Below are 20,907 nucleotides of genomic sequence, written 5' to 3'. Positions count from 1 at the left end.
ATTTTTTTGAAAGTGACATAATTTCATTCTTTTTTATGGCTGAGTAGAATTTCATTGTGTCTATATCTAATAATTTTGTAATCCATTCATCTATTGATGAACACCTAGGTTGGTCCATAATTGGGTTGTTGTGAAATGTGCTGCTATAAACATGTATATGCATGTAAAACTATAATATTCTGATTTCAGTCCCTTTGGAAAGATAGCCAGGAGTGGTATAGCCAGATCACATGGTAGGTCCATTCTCAATTTTCTGAGGAATCTCCACACTGTTCTATATAGGAGCTATACTAATTTTCTTTCTTTCTTTTTTTTTTTTTTTTGTGGTACTGGGGGTGGAACCCAGAGGCTTTTTACTTCTGGGCTATACTCCCAGACCTTTTTTATATTTTACCGAAACAGGCTCTCACTAAGTTGCTGAGAGCCTCACTAAGTAGCTGAGGCTGGCTTCGAACCTGCGCGATCCTCCCGTCTCAGCCTCCCAAGTGCGGGGATTACAAGCGTGAGCCACCACTCCCGGCCTGAGCTATACTAATTTTCAATCATGCCAACAGTGTAGAAGAGTTTCTATTTACCCACATACTAACCAGCATTTATTGTCATTTGATTTCTTAATGATTGCCATAACTGTTTCTTCAAAAAATCTTAGTACAATTCTATAATTATCTTGTAGATATTAAATAATTTGGCTTGCCAGGCTTTTTAGTTAGAATATATCCTAGAATAAAGCCATTTCAGAAGGAAGTATTACTTTTTGGAAATTCTCTTTTCCTCTTCTTTACTTTCCTGCATTTCTTTTCCTGTATTTTTCTCTTTTTCTTATATCTGTGTGTGTGTGTGTGTGTGTGTGTGTGTGTGTGTGTAGAGTATGTGTTTGTTCTGCTAAATTCTATCACTTTTTCAGAAAAATTTTGTGATATATAAATACATATTAAAATTTCTGGAAAAATATGGCCTATATTACTAAAGTCAAATAAATATTGAAGAAAAATCATCTTTACCTTGAATTTTATTTCTGAGAAACCCAATTGAAGGCAGTAGTTGAATTGGCATGAAAACCAGAATATCTTATTTTATAAATATAAACATATATGCATAAGTTAGTATATATGAAATAGATATTTTCTATACATCTTCAAATACATATTTTTTATATTTTTATTCAAATTGTTGTTTTTAGACTATGATCATAATCTATTAATGATTCACAGAATTTATTCAGCTTCTATAATTTCCTATTAAACAAAAATAGAATAAAATATAACATGCTGTGTCAAAAACATAAATATATGTAAAAGTTGTTTTGATTATATGAGGAAATATATTTAGAGTGTGCTAAATATTAAGGTAAAAATGAGATTTTTGTGCATAACAAGAAAAATATTTAAAAGCACTAATGTATTCAAGATGACTAATTGGATTTTTTACTTCTTTCCAGATGCATTTTTCTATTTGAATAATCACAATAAATATACATGTAGAATCCTTTTAAGACTCTGAATAAATAGTAATAAATGCATTCAAGGTCCTAGTAGATGTTTACAAAATTAATGCACAGGCTGTTATTCAGTTCGAAATAAACTGGTGATGTCAATTTATCTATTTATTTAGATGGAAACATCATTTTAAAATACATAATTTAGAACTCTGAATTGTCCATATTAAGAATCTCCTTTACTGGGATTTCTCCTCTGTGTCTCGCAATTTGACTCACTGTTCTTGAGTACGCAGATGTAGCTGTACTGGATTCGGTGAATTCTCTGCTGCTGCCGCCGGTGGCAATATGGCGCCGCTGTCACACCCTCGGCCGTGAGGCTGGCATATTTCTTCTTGGTTTTGATTTCTACTCTGAATCCCTGCGGCGTGTGCTGAGCTCAGCCTCTGGGAGTTTTAGATTTTACCTGCGCCGAGAAATCCCGCCTGGCTGTTCCGCAGCGGCTCACCTCGGCTTGCTGTAGCTGTCCGGTGAACTTGCCACTGCCGCCGGCAGTATGGCGCTTCTGCCGTGTCCTCGGGCGTGAGGCCGGTTATCTCCTCTGTGGCTCTGAGCTCTGTTCTCAGTCCGCTTTCTCTCTGGAGCCTGGTGATTTTTTTGTTTCTCTGGTGATGGTGTTTTCTGGCTATGAAAGGCGCTGATTTTGTGGTAATGGAGATTGGTTGTTAGCGGGGCTCTTAAGCCCCGCTTTTCTCGGTCGCCATCTTCCCGGAAGTGTCTACTCCCTGGGATTGACCCAGTGGGGGAGGGGCGGTGGCAGAGATATCACACCATAGGAGAACGTGCAACCTGGCACCCCCCACAGTCTAAAGCAGCCTCTATCGACTCTCTGGGTCAGAGACTCTGTGATACAACCCAGTAAAGGAGTAGTGGGGTCTAAGATACTACTGACTCGAGATCCAGAACACCTTAAGTGAAGTCATAGTGACCCAAGGGAAGAACCCAGAGAAGGCACAAACTTCCGAAATCATGGGAAAGAGGAATAATACTGGAGCAATGAATGCCCACAACCCCACAACATCAGAACCCGATAAAACAGAAAATCAGAGATTTCTAGAAGATCAAATCAGGAAAATAACTGTAGAAATAATAGAGGTGCTTCGAAAAGAACTCAGAGAGAGCCAAAAAGAGATAAATGATGCAATTAATGAAGTAAAGGCCTCAATTCAAAGCACAAACAACCGATTAGACCACATGGAGAACAGAATCTTGCTCTTAGAAGATGATCATTCCAAAAATGAACGCATAGTTTCTAATCTAGGAAAAAATATCCGACAGCAGGAATCTGATATTGAAGAAATATGGGCCCATTTTAAGAGAGCTAACCTAAGAATAATTGGAATAGAGGAGGGAAAAGAAAGTGAAACCAAAGGGATCAACAAGCTCTTCAAGGAAGTAATAGCAGAAAATTTTCCAAACATAGAGCAAGAGGTTGATACACAGGTCCAGGAAACTTATAGAACTCCCTTTAGACAGGATGGGAGAAGAGGATCCCCACGCCACATAATTGTCAAAATGACCAATGTGGAAGCCAAGCAGAGAATCTTAAAGGCAACAAAAACAAAGGGCCAAGTGACATTCAGAGGCAAACCAATTAGAATCACTCCAGACTTCCCAAACCAAGTCATGAGAGCCAGAAGGGCTTGGAGTAACATATTCCAAACTCTGAAAGAAAACAACTTCCAGCCAAAAATTTCCTACCCAGCAAAACTTTCTATCAAATTAGATGGAGAAATAAGAAGCTTCCATGACAAACAGAAACTGAAGGAATTTTTGTCTTCAAAACCAGCACTAGAGAAAATACTCAAAGAGATTAACTACAAAGAAGAAATAGGTAACACACACCAGAACCAGAGAAACAAGAGTTTCCATCCAACAGTCAACTAAGATTGGTTATCTGAGGAGCTTCATTACTTATGTTAGTCTTTTACCTATCTCTAAATGGTATTGTTTGCCTTTATTGTTGTTAATTTTTAGGATTTCTAGTTGGAATATTAATATACCTTTAGATATAGCATTTGGAAATATTTTATCCCATTCTATTAGTAACTGTTAACTCTGGTTACATTGTCTTTGGATATACAATTTTTTTTTATTTTTTAGGGAGTTTGTATACTCTTTTGTTGCCTGTGCCATTGAAATCATATCCAAGAAATCACTGCCAATTTCAGTGTTGTGAGGTTTTATGACCCAGATTTTCTCCTAAAAGTTTATAGTCTTAAGATTTATATTTAGGTCTTTTACCTATTTTGAGTTAATATTTGTATATGGGATTAGGTAAGGGTCCAACTTTATTATTTTCCATGTAATTATTATGTTTCAACAATATTTAGTTAAAATATTATTATTTCCACCACCAAATGTTCGTGGAAACCTTGTCAAAAATAACTTGACATTAAAGGGAATAATTTAGCTCTAGGCTTTTATTTAACTCCAATGGTTTATATATCTGCCTTTAGAATAGTACTACACTGTTCCAATTATTGTAGCTTTATATGGTTTGAAATCAGAAAATATATATCTTCTAGCTTTGTTCTTTTTCAAGATCGTTTTGGGTATCTAGAGTCCATATTCCATATTAGGATAGAGTTTTTTCTGAAAAATAAATATATAAATATATGATAGTTTCACCTAAAAAAAATAGAAAAAAAATATTCTCTGGTAAGAAAGAAAGTAAAAAGAAATATTGAAATGTTATCTTTAAGTCATCAAAAGCTTGGTATCAGACAAATGAAACTGTTATGTGAGATTATCATTTTTAATTTTGGATAAATTGCTATAATACTAGATGTCAACCACTAAGCCAAGCATGGGAGGGAGGGATGGGGAGAGAATGGGGTGGGGATCGGGTGGGGGCTGACTGGGCGATGTGTGCATGTATGTCTATAAAAGTTTGTATCCCACTATGATGTATGAATACAGTGCACCAATAAAATAAATAAAAATAAATAAAATAAAACAAATTAAAAAAACATAAAAAAAGAATCTCCTTTAAAGAAACCCGCTGGATAATTATTGAGTGGGAGGTGAGAATTAGGATGCACTGAGATACTTCTAGTATAGATTTGAACATGAAGCATCTTACTAGAGCTCTTCTCTCTCTCTCTCTCTCTCTCTCTCTCTCTCTCTCTCTCTCTCTCTGTGTGTGTGTGTGTGTGTGTGTGTGTGTGTGTGTGTGTGTGTGAAAACTGGGTCCCCCTTTTTAGAGAACAAGAAAATATCATATGAGTATTTAATTTATTCATTCATTCAATTTTAATTTTTTGATGTATAAGTATCATCTTTGGTTCAGGAAATGCATACTCAACAAGATAAAGAGTTTTTGAACTTCATGAAACTTGCTTTGTAATTATCAAAGAAAAGAAATAAATCGTTAAATAAACTCAATAAACAGGTTCTAGAAAGAAATTTAAAAGAACAATGCAATATAATGTGCCTGGAAAATAGGTGTAGTTCAGATATTGTTGTCAGGAAGGGAATTTTTGTGGAAGCAATGTAACTAATTTGAGCTCTGAGCAATGATAATTGATCAATCTTTAAAAAATCTGGGCCAAGAGTGGCAAGTGTAAGAGCCCTGAGATAGAAGTTTGTCAGGTACCAAGATAAAGGATAATGTACCTGGAGCCAACTGTGTGAAGAGTTGCATGATGAGAATAAGTAAAAGCAGGCTTCCCACTTAATCAGTATGGGTGTTTGGGGTCAGTGTAATGAGTTTGGATTATATTCTTATTCATTATTATGTTGCTGCTGAAGCATTAGAACAAAGGCAATAATACAAGCATTCACCATTTTGAAAAAGTTACTTTGATATGTAGAAATTAGAATGTAGAAATAAAGTTAGAGTACAGTGGAACATGTAGATGATGTGGCAATACTTTGGGTCATAATGGTAAATGAACTTTGGCACCATTAGACAAATAAATAATAATCATTTTCATAAAAGCATTTATGGAGATTTATTCTATGCCTAAAAACATACTGAATTTTTATATATGTGTTCTTGATCAAACTCTCTAATAACTCTGAGAAAGTTACTAAAATCCATCCCAATTTACATGTAAAAACACCAGTTTAAAAGAGTTTAAGCATTTTCCCAAGGCCCCTAAATATAAAAAAAGAGAATGGTTGAGGGAATGACATCCTTTTACTTCGTCTTTGAGACATGGAAATTAAGAGCATGAGCCACAATACTGAAAAAAAAAAGAGGTTACAATGCCAAGACAAGAACATTAAAGACAGGAGTTAACAAACTAGATAGTTAAGAATAAACCCAAATTATATTGAGAAAAAGGACTACCAACAAATCTATTTAAAATACAAAATTGTGTCACTCTTCTGTCAAGAACATATATTGGCTTCTTAACCTTACAACAAAAATCCTGCAAAGATTTATGTAGTCTATCCTATTTCTTTTCAGATCTTTTTCTAACACTATCCTTTGCCTGATCCATTCTACCTACAATGGTTTTCTTACTTTTTCAATATGATAAACAATTCCAATTTAGGGCTTTGCATCTACTATTTTATCTTCTTGGAAAGGTTTTTTGATAAACATCTGTGTCTGATTTCTCATTTTATTCTCATCTGTACTCAGAAAGACAATCTCTTAAAACTTCCCTCTCCCAATCATCTTAAAATTTTCTTTATTTTTACTTTCTTTATCCCCATATTCTACTCATTTTCCTTCCAATATCTTATTTTATTTTAAAATATATTTATATTTTATATAGCAATAATATATGAATATAAATTTGTATAAATATTTTATGCAAAATTATATATATACATAAATACATACACACACATGCACACATTTCTCTGTTCGTGACTGTTTCACCCATTGCTTACTGCAAGTATATAAGCTTAATGAAAAGTGTCATACCGTGTTTTGGTCACTGTAGTATCCCCATTGCCCAGACCAGTTCTAGAAACAGAATAAGCAGTCAGTAAATATCTTTGAATGAATAAATGAATAAAAAATAGATGCTATAAATTGAATCATTTGATGTATAATCAATGAGCCAGAATTACTAGACTTCCAAGTATGACCCCATGGAGAGGTAGAAGGGCATATATAGTTTAAGGTTCCCTTGTATATCCTAGACCTATCTCCTCCATAAGGCTGGGAATGAAGAAAACCTTTCCTCATTCCCCACCTTTAGTTTCTCATCTTCATTTTGCAAGTCCTATTTTCTTTTTCTCACTTTTCCTTGATGGAAATTAGACAATTTGCCTATTTTTAAAATCCTGCCAGTTGTTAACATATGATGCTATTGCACATTAAAGGTGAACAGCTTTTGGATGAAATTTTTAAATGCTACTTTTATTTAGTAATGAAACCTCTAAATTTGTCCCTAAGTGTCCTATGTGCTCTGTAGTAACCTCTCCTGAAACCAATGCCCCATCTCTATCAGAATGACATATTACATTCAACCATGATTTTATTCTTCCCCAAAGTTAATGTTGACAAACTGAATTTGTAGTAGATACAGGAAAGAAACAATAATGAAAGTTAACTACGTAAAGGTAGACTGAGAAAAAACGTTTAGAAAAGTTTGTGGAGAGAAGACTCTGTTACAGAACAAAGAATACCCTAACTAGAAGGTTTCAAAGAGTACTTGGGTGTTCTCGTCTCAGGAAATAAAGCCTTTAAAAATATTTTAAAAGCTCTTAGCTCTTAGTAGAGGTTTATACTTGGTGAGTTTTTTAAAGCTAATGAGTATAAGTAATGATATGCTATTGATATCAAATGTTCAATACTAAAATTTTTAGACTATTCAGAAGATGGCCTCAAACATAATTTCCATTTATTAAACAAATATCTAGTGTATATTAATAATTTATATAAAACTTATTTTTCTATCTCATTTTATTATATTTTTAAAATATAATGAAAACAAAATAATCTATCTCAATATCTGTTATAGTTTGGATTGATGTGTGTGTGTGTATGTGTGTGTGTGTGTGTGTGTGTGTGTGTGTGTTGTACTAGGAATGAAACCTAGTGGCCATTTACATATAGAAACAGGGTCTCAATAAGTTGCTGAGTGCCTTACTAAGTTTCTGAGGCTGACTTTGAACTTGTGATCCCCCTGTCTCAGCCTTCCAGGTACTAGGACTATAAGCAAGTACTACCACACTTGGCATAGTTTGGATTTAAAATGTCCCAAGAACTAATGTGGAAAATAAGGCAGCCATGATGGAGGCAGAACTTGGTTTTGGGGGAAGGGTCCCTGGGGGTGTAGCCACCGAGCCACTGAAAATGCTTTTTTGGCCAGTTCCTGCACCTTTCTGTTCTTTCTTCTCACCTGCCACTGAGAAGGAAAAGCAAACTAACTCTCTCTCTCTCTCTCTCTCTCTCTCTCTCTCTCTCTCTCTCTCTTTCTCTCTCTCCTCTGAAACTGCAGTTATGGATCCTACTTAGAAGCCAGCCTAACATGGACTGAAATCTCCAAAACCAGAAACAATTAAATTTAATTAAATTTTCCTTCCTAGAAGGTTGAATGTGGTAGGTGTTTGGGTCACAGGGGTAAGAATGCAGACCATTTTTTTGTTACCTTAATTTTCTAAGACTGCCATAACAAAATATAGTAGATTGGGTGGATTAAACATGAAATTTTATTTTTGTCACAGTTATAGAGGCAAAAAGCCCAAGGTCAGGGTGCCATCATACTCAGTTTCTGATTCATTTTCTGGATCACAGGCAACTGCCAACTCTCTGTGTATTCACATGATTTCTTTCTTCATACACAGAGAGAGGTCCTATTTTATCAGGACCTCACCCTTATGACTGCATTTAATATATATTTAAAATATGAATAATTGCCTATTCATTTAATTTATGTTTACACATTAAATTTATATTTAACTTCTTGATGACTGCCATTCTGATTGGGGTTAGATGGAATCTCAGTGTAGTTTTGATTTATATCTCCCTGATTGCTAATAATGTTGAACATTTTTACATGTATCTATTGGGCATTTGTATCTCATTTTTTGAAGTGTCTATTCAATTCAATTGCCTATTTTTGATTGGGTTATTTTATTTCTTAGTGTTGAGTCTTTTAAGTTCTTTGTATATTCTGGATATTAGTCTTTTATCAGAGGTATAGCTGGCCAAGATCTTCTTCCATTCTATAGGCTTTCTCTTTAGACTCTTCATGGTTTTATTTGATGAGCAGAAACTTTTTAGTTTAATTACATCTCACTAATTAATTCTTGTTTTAATTTCCTGAACTTTGGGAGTCTTGTTGAGGAAGATTCTACAGACTGTGCCTGAATATTGTTAGAGTTTTAGACCTATACCCTGTTCTAGTAGCTTCATAGTCTCTGGTCTAACTCCTAGGTCTTTTATCTATCTTGAGTTGGTGCTGTTACAAGGTGAGAGGTAAAGATTTAGTTCCATTTTTATATAACTGGATAACCAATAACTCTTCTACATGGTTGCTGGGACTGGAAATTAGTTCATCCTCTATGGAGATCAGTGTAGAGATTCCTCAGAAAACTAGGAATGTATCTATGATATGATGCAGCTATACCACTCCTGCGTATTTTTCCAAAGGGGCCAAAATCAGTGAACTACAGTAATATATGCATACCCATGTTCATAGCAGCATAATTTATAATAGCCAAATTATAGAACTAAGTGAAGTGTCCAACAACAGATGAATGAATTACAAAAGTATGAGATATACATGCAATGGAATTCTACTCAGCAATAAAGAACAAAATTACATTATCGCAAGAAAATGAAAGGACCTGAAGAACATTATGTTAAGTGAGGTTACTCAGTCACAGAAAGTGAAGGGTCAAACATTTTCTCTAACATGAGCAAGCTAGGGAGTAATTGGGATCCCAGAGGGACTCCAGATAAAGAAGAAACCTCAGTGGAGTCAGGGAGATGGTCTAAGAGAAAGCATAAGAGAAGAATGAGATTTGTTGATAGAGTAACACCATCAACTATGTGTACATATGTAAAAGTATCAATATAAATTTCAATATTCTGTATTGGAAAGGCGACAGATAGGAAGGCAAGTGGGCTCACCAAGTGCTGTGGGCATGTCTGTCAATGTCAACATACATTATGATGTGAGACAATAATGCTCCAATAAAAACATATTAAAAATAAAAGCAAGCAGTAGAACAAAAATATTATATTTAAAATATGAGTAATTAGCCCCTACTTACCTCTTTTCACCATATACAGTCATGTTGTAGTTTAGGTCTTCACAATATAAACTTTGGAAGGACATGGTTCAGTCCACGGTTCAGTAAACGGCACTCACAAAGTGAAAGTCACGTGCATGAAGTTGCATAGAAGAGGTTGGCCCTGAAATGATCTGTAATCCTTATTTTCCTATAAAAAAGTCTTCAGTTCTTTTTATGATACTTTTTATTTGCAAAAAAAACCCAGTTTAGAACTTCATTTTTCACCCCATCCATTAATTTTATTTGTATTTTATTTTATTTTTTGGTACTGGGGTTCCTGGAAGCCCTTCTACCTCCGGCCTACACTCCCAGACCTACTTTTTTTTAATATTTTTTATTTGGAAACTGGGTCTCTTAAGCCAGCAAGGCTGGCTCCGAACCAGCGAGATCCTCCTGTCTCCGCCTCCCAAGAGCGGAGATTACAAGCTTGCGCCACCACACCCGGCATTCATCATTTTCATTTTTAACATATTTATAATGGTACTTAAGCAATCCATTAATAACCAATGGATTTCTCAGATAGCTATCCCCAAACTACCTTTATCACTATCAAATTTAGGGCTGGTTAAATTTTTTATTTATATGTTCAACCTAGATTTGAAATTGAAATCTATGAATATCACACCCTGTTCCTGACATTTTTAGTAAGTTCCTGATGAACAAAAAAGTTTGAGAACTGTTGACTAGATGGTAACTAACTGCAAGCATAATCAAAATAGGAAAGCAATTTGCATGCTAAAGCAGAATTAGCATTTTCCACAAAGATTGCATCATTTAAGTAGCTTAGTGAATCCATTCTGAGGACAAATATTGTTTCCCCTTCAAAATGGGTCCTCTAAAGAAATGGATGCTTTACATCATCACTTTTCATGAAGTGGTATTGTCAATAGTGGGAAATTAGTTCCATAAACCATGTGCTCAGAGCTTCAGGCCTACACCTGACTCATTCTCTCAAATGTGTGTGTGTATTATGTATGTGTATATGTGTGTGTATATATATATATATATATATATATATATATATATATATATATATATATATATTGTCAAGCAAGCCAGATGCTCTTACCCAGAAACTTCAAAAGAATTATTAGGATTTATGAATACCTGTCCTCAATACTTTGATGTCAGTCTCAAGATCTAAGATTTTGTTTAATAAAGTTCTAGCATCAAGGATTTTTAAGATGAATTTGGCGAAAGATGCCTTCTTTCTCTGCCTCATTGCTGCCTTAAGTTTGGCAAACAGATGACAAACAAAGGAGACAGTAAATGTATTCAAGCTAAAAAATAAGACTTTTCAGAGCAGTAATCTTTAATAAACTAGTCCATCATTAAGCCAATCCCAATACTCAATTTGTTTTTCCTGTTTTTCAAATGTCAGCTTCTTTGAAACTCCTATAAATCCATATATATATATATATATATATATATATATATATATATATCCTGATATATATCTATTTCATATATATATATATACATATATACATACATATATACACACACACGTGTGTGTGTGTGTGTGAAAATATATATCCTGAAAAACAATTAAGAAAACTTTACCACCTGACTATGGAGTATTGCTGGAGCTTCTAAAGCCATTTTGCTACTAATTTAGACAGCAGCCATTACATGCCTTGATGGCTCATGGGATCTTTATAATGCACATGAAACTTAAAAGATCATATGGAAGGGCATAAAAACATGGTGTCCATAACACAGGATCATCAGGTATTAAGAATCTTTTTGTTCCAGATGCAGAGGAAGCAGAGACAACTCATATAAACAATAGATTTGCAATAAAGTAGATAAAATCTGAAGGCAGCTCCAGACTTCAGGGATTAAAGAAGGATGCTGGGGTCCAGACAGTCTTCCCCACAAAGGGCCTGTATTTCATTAGCTGCCAGAAGAGGTGCAAGGAATTCAGGCTCCTGGTTTCTGGCCTTAGTCATGCACAGTGCCAGAACCCCCAACACTGAAGAATAAACTGTGTAAATAAAGGGAGAAAAGAAAAGAATGAATTTGTTTGTTGATATAACAAAGTCCATAAATATATATCTTCATTGTAACAAAGGTACTATTTTCTCAAATAATATTTATATAATTTACCATTTTGTGCATTCATACATATAACTTTCCCCAAAGCATCCATATTCCTCCGTGGAGGCTCAGAGTATGAAAGTATATTTGGAATGTTACAGAAAAAAATAGACTTTTAAGATTCAAAGCAATACTTTTCTGTAGTAGACCAACTGACCTGAGAATGAGGCAATTTTCAAAGAGAAAAAATTTTTGAAAGTTTTTAAGCCTTATTTAATATTTTAAGCCAGAAAAAAATAATAGTTTTGTGTAAGGAAAATTCTTCATAGCCAAAGATGAGAAATAAAAGGAAAGCCTACCTCTTTCAGCTCTGTGAGACTGTGGAGAGAAAAGCTGGCAGAAGTTGAGTGATAGATGACAGGAAGACAGTCAACCATGTGCACTGATACACACTGTTCAGAGGAATTGATTGAAGAGACTTTAAAGATAGAGCTTTTACTGACCAAAAACGCTGACCTCCATTACTGATATAATTCAATATTGTATGCTTGGAGTTTATATGCCTTTGCCATAACTTCCTTTGGTTTCATTTGTTCCTAAATATGCAACACTACTTAGCAACATCTCGTTTATATGTAGGAACCAGTCAAGAAGTAGTGTTAAAATCTGCACAGGCCTGTACATAATCAGTAAACCATAAGTAATATTTTTAAGTTTTATTTTTATATTTTTTAATTTTTATTGGTGCATTGTAGTCATACATCTTATTGAGGTACAAGATGGTGGAGGCATACATGCACACATCACCCAATAAGCCTTTACCCAATTCACACTCCAGGTAAATATTTTATACCTCATCTTCTCATCCTCATGTTTTGATGCTAAAACCCTCTGGGAAATTCCAGCATTTGTTCCTAAAGTGCCACATCACTGTTAAGACTGCATGAATCAGAAACAGATGAAATTTAAATTTAAAAAGTTCAAACTAAATTTTTTTTCATGCTGCTGCTATTTATTAACTGGCTACAGAGGATAAATAATATCCAAGTCTCTTATTTTGTTCTATAGTAAAAGGATAATATCATTAGCTTTACATGAATAATGCAAAGATTAAAGATAATACATGCAAAGAGCCAAAACATGAAAATCATTCAATAAATGGAAAACTTATTTTACTGTTGCAGCTGCATCAACGTTATGTGAGCAGCCTTAACTTTTTTATATTAATTCCATTTTCATCCACAGATCAGGGCTAAGAAAGTTACCAGTAAATTTTTAAAAATTCAATAATTAGGAAGAAAAACCATCTTATTCCATAGTCTTATTAAAATTATAGAGAAAAAACACTTACAGCCCACTTATTGTAAAGGCTAACTCTTCTTCTTTATGACATTCTTATTAAAAATATGACATTAAATTTTAATAATTAAATTGGACTTGGTTTCACACCAGAAGTTAAATTTAAAAATAGTTTTTTATGGGGGAAACAGCTTTTTACAAGATCTTAATTTCATTATATTAATAATTCCTACTGTTAACTAAATGTTTAATTCCCTAGAATTAAAAGAACTGAGGGCTTTCCCACACACTGAGCCATGTCCCTCAGGATCTAGTTATGCAGTAATTTAATATTCAGATGATAGAAAAGACTTTGATTTATAACAGTATTTTAATATAATTATTTTTACTTTGTTGGCAGATATTCTTCAATAGGATACCAATTTTATTACTGATAAATAATAAAATTAGCTCATGCCTGGGTTAATAAAAGATGATTGTTTTAAATTTTAAATATTCAAGAGTAGGACATTCTTTCACAAAATTATATAATACTTATTTTGGTATACTTGCTTAGACTATAGCATTAGATGTATTGTTAGTTTCAAAATAAAATTTGCTTACATCTCATCCCTATTGAAGCCTAAACAGGACATTTAAGTAAATGAATAAGTAAAATAATTTACTAAAATTTTGATTAAAGTCACTGATGGAAAAACATAGAATAACATGGGGTAAATAGTTATTTAAGCTACTTATTAGACCTAGAAGGACCTTCAAAAGTATAATTTATTTTCTAACTTGGACAATGAGAAAACTAAAGTAGGGTCATGGACATGAACTGAAATTTCTCCTAATTAAGTTATTTTCTTTTTCTCCTTTCCTCTTTTAGTTGGAGCCTCACTAAGTTGCTCAGTCTGACATCACAATTAAATTTGTGATCCTCCAGCCTTGGCCTCAGCCTCTCAGATAGCTGGGATTATAGAGAGTGTGCCCCCATGCCTGGCTCCCTTTCTCAGCCCTAGTACTTTAACACAACATTCTGGCTCTAAGCCTGATAGCTTTTCTAGATGCCAGATGATTGGAACATCAATTATTCAAAAATCATCTTCATGTGAATAAAATTTATTTTGCCAAATTGACTTTTAACATGAAACACCATCTATTTATGTGCTCATTAATATGTAGAAATAATACATAAATCAGCTTCTGCTAATTTAAAATATTTTGTCTCACAACAATACTATCCCTTTAATTTGATTTTATAAATTTAGCTTGAGCATTCAAAACTATATCAAGGGAATAATACATCATGACCAAGTTGGTTTCATCCCAGAAGAACAAGGCTGGTTCAACATACGCAAATCAATACATGTTATTCACCACATAAATAGAACCAAGAACAAAATCCACATCATCATAGCAATAGATGCTGAAAAAGCATTTGACAAAATCCAACACCCATTTATTTTATAAAACACTGCAGAAAATTGGAATAGAAGGAATGTACTTCAACATGATTAAGGCAATATACTGTAAACCCAAAGCCAACATTATATTGAATGGGGAAAACTGCAAGAATTTCCTCTAAAGTCAGGAACAAGACAAGGATGCCCACTATCACCACTCCTTTTCAATATAGTCCTTGAGACTCTTGCTGCAGCAATAAGACAAGAGAAGGAAATCAAAGGAATTTACATAGGAAGAGAGGAATTAAACTTATTCTTATTCACAGATGACATTATCCTTTATCTGGAAGACCCAAAGAACTCAACCAAAAGATTTCTGGAACTAATTGACAAATTCAGCAAAGTCGCAGGATACAAAATCAACCTAAAGAAATCAATGGCTTTTTTTTACACCAACAATGAATCCACAATGAAAGAAACAAAGAAAACAATTCCATTCACTATAACCTCAAAGCCAATAAAATACCTAGGAATAAACCTAACCCAAGATGTAAAAGACCTCTACAACAAAAACTATAAAACATTAAAGAAAGAAATTGAAGAAGAACTTGGAAGATGGAAAGATATCCCGTGCTCATGGATAGGCAGAATAAATATCATCAGAATGGCCATTCTGCCAAAACTGATCTATAGATTCAATGCAATTCCCATTAAAATACCAGTGCCATTCTTCAGAGACATAGAAAAATCAATCATGAACTTTATATGGAGAAAGAAAAGACCAAGAATAGCCAAAGCAATTCTCAGCAATAAGAAACATGCAGGAGGCATCACAATCCCCGACTTCAAATTATACTATAGAGCAATAGTAGTAAAAACAGCATGGTACTGGCACAATAACAAATATACTGACCAGTGGATTAGAATAGAAATACAGAAACTAACCCACACATCTTTAGTCAATTAATCTTTGACAAAGGGGCCAAACTCATATGCTGGAGAAAAGACAGCCTTTTCAACAAATGGTGCTGGGAGAACTGGCTATCCATTTGTAAAAAGATGAATCTAAACCCCTATATCTCACCATGCACAGGAATCAAGTCAAGATGGATCAAAGACTTAGAAATTAGACCTGAGACTGTGAAATTAGTAGAGGAAAGCATAGGCTCATCACTACAACATATAGGCACAGGCAGTAACTTTCTTAACAAAACCTCCAGAGCTCAGGAAATTAAAGCAAGAATTAACAAGTGGGATAGCATCAAACTTAAAAAGTTTCTTCTCATCAAAGGAAACCATCAATAACTTAAAGAGGAAGCCTACAGAATGGGAAAAGATCTTTACCAGCCACCACTCTGATAGGAGACTAATATTCAGAATATACAAAGAGCTCAAAAGACTCTAAACTAGCAAAGCAAACAACCCAATCAAGAAATGGGCACATGAACTAAATAGACACTTCACAAAAGAAGAGATACAAAGGGCCAATAGATACATGAAAAGATGTTCTACATCATTGGCCATCAGGGAGATGCAAATCAAAACTACACTGAGATTCCATCTAACCCCAGTCAGAGTGGCAAGCATAAAGAAATCAAATAACAACAAATGCTGGCGAGGATGTGGGGAAAGAGGAACTCTTTTACACTGTTGGTGGGAGTGCAAACTAGTTCAGCCACTATGGAGATCTGTGTGGAGATTCCTAAGAAAGCTAGGAATAGATCCACCATACGATACAGCTCTTCCACTCCTGGGTATTTTTCCAAAAGGGTTAAATTCAGAGAACTATAGCAACATATACATACCTATGTTCATAGCAGCACAATTTGTAATAGCCAAAATATGGAACCAACCCAGGTCCCCATCAACAGATTATTGGATTGCAAAACTCTGGGAAATACACACAGTGGAATTCTACTCAGCCATAAAGAAGAACAAAATCATACTATTTGCAAGAAGATGGAAAGTCCTGGAGAGCATTATGTTAAGTGAGACCAGCCAAGCACAGAAGGAGAAGGTACATACAATATGCCCAAAATAGGGAACCTAGAGGATACCAGTGGTACTCCAGATAATGGAGGGAAAATACCAGCAAAGCTAGAATGGAAAGATAGAGGAGGAGGAAGGCTGAACTTGATTAACGAGAGTCCACATCCGAATATGTGTAACATTATGAATATGGCATGGTTACCCGGGACAGTCAGTGTTGGGAGGGGGGAAGGGAAAACAGGGGTGGGAGGGGGGAGCGGGCATCAAGTATAGTTTAAATGTGTGCCATTTATGTTCAATAAAAAATTTTAAAAAATTTAGCTTGAAATACATCAAACATATGGAAAAGTAAGAAATAACATAGAAAATGTCTCTGTACCACAAAAGATAATAAATATTGACATATTTGTGCCAATTTTCTTTACTATTAAAACTAAGTAAATTATTATACAATTAAACCAAATAGCCCTTAACTTTCTTTCTCATTCAAGTCTATTATTTGAAATTAATATACAGTTATATGTTTGTATACTTTGTCATACAACTTTATGTTTTATGATGAGTCACTTCAAAATTAGGTTTAAAAAGTTTTTTTTTTAAAGCATGATTGAAACACTATGGGTGTGGCAGGAATGTAGGATTTTTTCCTTAGGATAAATACTAATAGTATACCAAGATCAAATATGTTCATATTAAAATATACTTGTTATTACTAAATATTTTCTAAGTAAAAGTATAGATTTAGATTATTAATATCATTGCATTATAATTTGTTTTTTCAGCATTCTTAACATAATTATTAATATCAGTCATTTCACTTTTTCCAATTGACAGATTGAATAATGCCTTATTTTATTTCTAATATGATTTCTGACAAGATCATTTTCTGACATTTATAACTGTTTTGTTTCTTATTTGTTAGCTGTTCTTCACACACTGTCCCTATGTTTGTTTTGTTGTTGTTGTCTTTATTTTGTTTTTTAATTGTATTGTTGTTCTTCATTTGATTTGAAGTATTTCTCAGATGGTCAACTTAGTATTCATTTGTCAATAATAGTGACACAAATTTTTCTTCCAAATTTGTCTTGTTTTCAGACTTTCAGCAGGGCCAGTTTTAATTATAATCTTGTCAGATTTGTTAATCTCATACTTTAGGACATTTGACTTTATGTCTTATTTAATAAATTATTTTCTACCCCACTGTCAAAATATTTTTCAATATTTTATTCTAAGTGATTTAAAAATTTTGTTTCTATTTTCAGGTTTTAAATTGGTACATGTTAACAAATAATATCTTTCAATATAGGTATCTGATGTTCTAAGCCCCACTTGATAGTTAAATTTCAATTTATTTGGTATTAATATTGTATCCATACCAAGTACCCATTTGTATGGCATGAATTTATTTCTAGTCTCTATTTTATTATTACATTTTTTAGTTCTTGTACAGATGCCATATGGTCTAATTTCTTGGGTTTGTGGGGGAGGTTACTGAGAAATAAATTGTACCTGGATAGTCTAACTCTGAGCTACACTCCAAAATAAATTAAGATATAGGGTAAAAGTAAAAGAATGAAAATATATAAAAATCAAATACTAATCTGACATATTGTGGAATAAATTTATTATCAGAGTAAACATCAGAAGAATATCTGAGATGAAGAGAAATATTATATATTCATAAAGAGGTCAATTCATGAAAAAGACATAGCATTCTTAAGTGTGCCTGGACCTTACAAAAGACCCTCAAAACAAGAAGCAAATACTAAGTTAATTTTTAATTCTATAATTTTAGATTATTCTTCTCTAATAATTGATAAATGGACGAGACCACCAAAGATATGAAAGATCTAAACACTTCTACCTGATATTTTAAAAACTTTTATTAAACAATGAAATACATAATTTTTTCAAGGATTCATAGAATTTTCACCAAGATAAATCAATTCTATTCCACTTAACATGTTTTAACAACAAAAGAAGTATACATTATGTAGTTCACTGTGATTTATTTTTTCCTAAAATGAGGTTTAATGACTTGAAAACTAGTGGGAGCATTTAAGTAGTCATTTTTTTTAATATAATCTTACCACTGTGATCCTATGGATTCATAATCAGGGCAAGCCAGCAGGCTTTTTATCCATCAGCCCTCAGTGTCCCAAGGACTCACTGGGTCTCAAGGTCATTAGCTGCTCTGCACACTGTCAAATAGTATTAGTGTAGACTACATTCTTTTTCTATTGTTTTTTTAAAGTAATAGAAATTTCTGGACAGAAAATTAATTGGTCGTTTTAGTTCTAACTAAACCACTCCAGATGAGGCACCTTATTCCAACAAAGGAATTGTTCAGCAATTTTAAGGCCAAAGAAACTTTTTAAATATAAGAATAAGGGGGACCTGGGTGTGGTGGCACATGCTTCTAATTCCAGTACTTAGGAGGCTAAGACATAAGGATCGCAGGTTCAGGAACAGCTTCAGCAACCTCAAGAGGCCCTGTACAATTAGTGAGAGAGACCCTGTTTTAAAATAGGAATTAAAATCATGCTTGGGGTGTGGTTCAGTGGTAGCATACCCCTGAATTCAATTCTCAGTACCATAAACACACACACACACACACACACACACACACACACACACACACCCCACAATGGGGAGAAGTCCAGGTATTCTTTTTTAAGGATAAAATATGAGGGTTTTAATTTTAAGCCTCTTGGCCCAAGAGCTTACAAAATAATTATATTTTCCTAAACAACAAAATAATTATATTTTCCTAAACATTATAGAGTCATAAATTGATGAAAAGCTGGATAAATGTGGTGTGTGTGTGTGTGTGTGTGTGTGTGTGTGTGTGTGTATGTATAAAAATTAATAGCTGCCAATAGAATTTTCTTTACTAGTGGATCTTTTTTAAGTTTTTTAATTTTTTTATTGGTTCATTATAGTCATAGATCTTAATAGGGTAAAAAGTAGTAGAAGCATACAGACACACATCACTCATTTAGCCCTCATTTAGCCCTTCCCCAATTTCCACTCCATTTCTTCTCCCTCCCTTCTTTTCATGTTTCTTAGTGATTGACTTTGATATATTTATGAAAGTACATCATGTACATTAGGAAATTTTCCTCTCCCTCCCTCCCATCCCCCTCAGTTATGTAGCCTTATTTGCTCATTAATGGTTTCTCCTTCTTTGTCTAGAGTTCCTTCTATGAAGCATTTTCTCCCTAGCTTCTGCATATTAGGGAGTGCATCTGACTATTTTACTTTTTGTGACTGACTTATCTCATTTATTATAATGTTCTCTAGTTCCACCCATTCTTTTCCAATTGGGGTAACTTTGTTCTTTATGGCTGGAAAAATTCCATTGTGTACATATCCCAGAGGATCAATATGTGGGTTTGCATTAAAATGAAGAGCTTCTGTACAGCAAAGAAAACTATAAAGAACCTCAACAGAGAGCTGATAGAGAGAACATCTTTGCCAAATATTCTTCTGACAGAGACCTAATATCTAGATTATATAGAGATCTCAAGAAATTACCGCTAAGAAAACAAATAACTCAATCAAAAAATTGGCAAGTGAACTATATAAACACTTCACAAAGGAAGAAATTTAAATAGCCAATAAGTGTATAAAAATGTTCAACATCTTTAGCAATCAGAGATGCTAATCAAAATTACCGAGATTTCATCTAACTCCAATTAAAATATATCTTTACTTAGAGAAAGACTTAATCTTTTGGAGGCTAGAAGGTTTTATTTTGAAATGTAGATTACTGAGAGACAAGGAAACAAGAGAGATAACCAAATTTCTCTTTATTTGAAATTAATATAATTTTGGAGATAGAAAAAGAGCAAGAAATACTGAACTAAACTGGTAAGTGGTAGAAGACTAGCTAAATAGCATAAACTTTGAGCCTATTAATAAGCCACAGTAAATTTTAGCCAGAAATAATGTTTGGGGATCTGGAAGAGCTCAAAAAATTTAATATTACAAATATTAATCTTTATGTAAATTATTGGTATATTTATAATGCAGCTATCTTTTTCTGATAGAATTTAAGCACAATAATACTAGCAATAATTAGTTTAGTATATACTATGAACCAGGCACTGTGCTAGGCACTTTATTACCTCATTTAGTTAATGCTAAGCCTTGATAGTAATTATACTTATTATGCTTATTTTTAGGTAGAGAGATTACATAAAGACTTTGTGGTAGTATAGTAGAGAATAAATAGTGTGAAAATAAAGCAAAATGTGAATTATCCCCAAAACTATTCCTCCTCAGACAGCAGTGTAGAGCTCTCAGCACAGTGGGAGGCGGGCAGAGACTTGGAATTTCTGGAACAGTATCAGCAAGAAAGTAAAAAAGCATCAGAAACGTATATGAAGGGTGAGACTCAAAATCATCATAAAACTTAATAATTTTATTTTAACAAAGAAGGGGATAACCTTAAAAAGCTGAATGTGAAATTAGATGACACCTGAG

This window comes from Muscardinus avellanarius (genome assembly GCF_963383645.1).
Source record: "Muscardinus avellanarius genome assembly, chromosome: 1".
Classification (NCBI taxonomy): Eukaryota; Metazoa; Chordata; class Mammalia; order Rodentia; family Gliridae; genus Muscardinus; species Muscardinus avellanarius.
The sequence above is the reverse complement of the archived record's forward strand: the minus strand, read 5'-3'. Positions refer to the sequence as shown.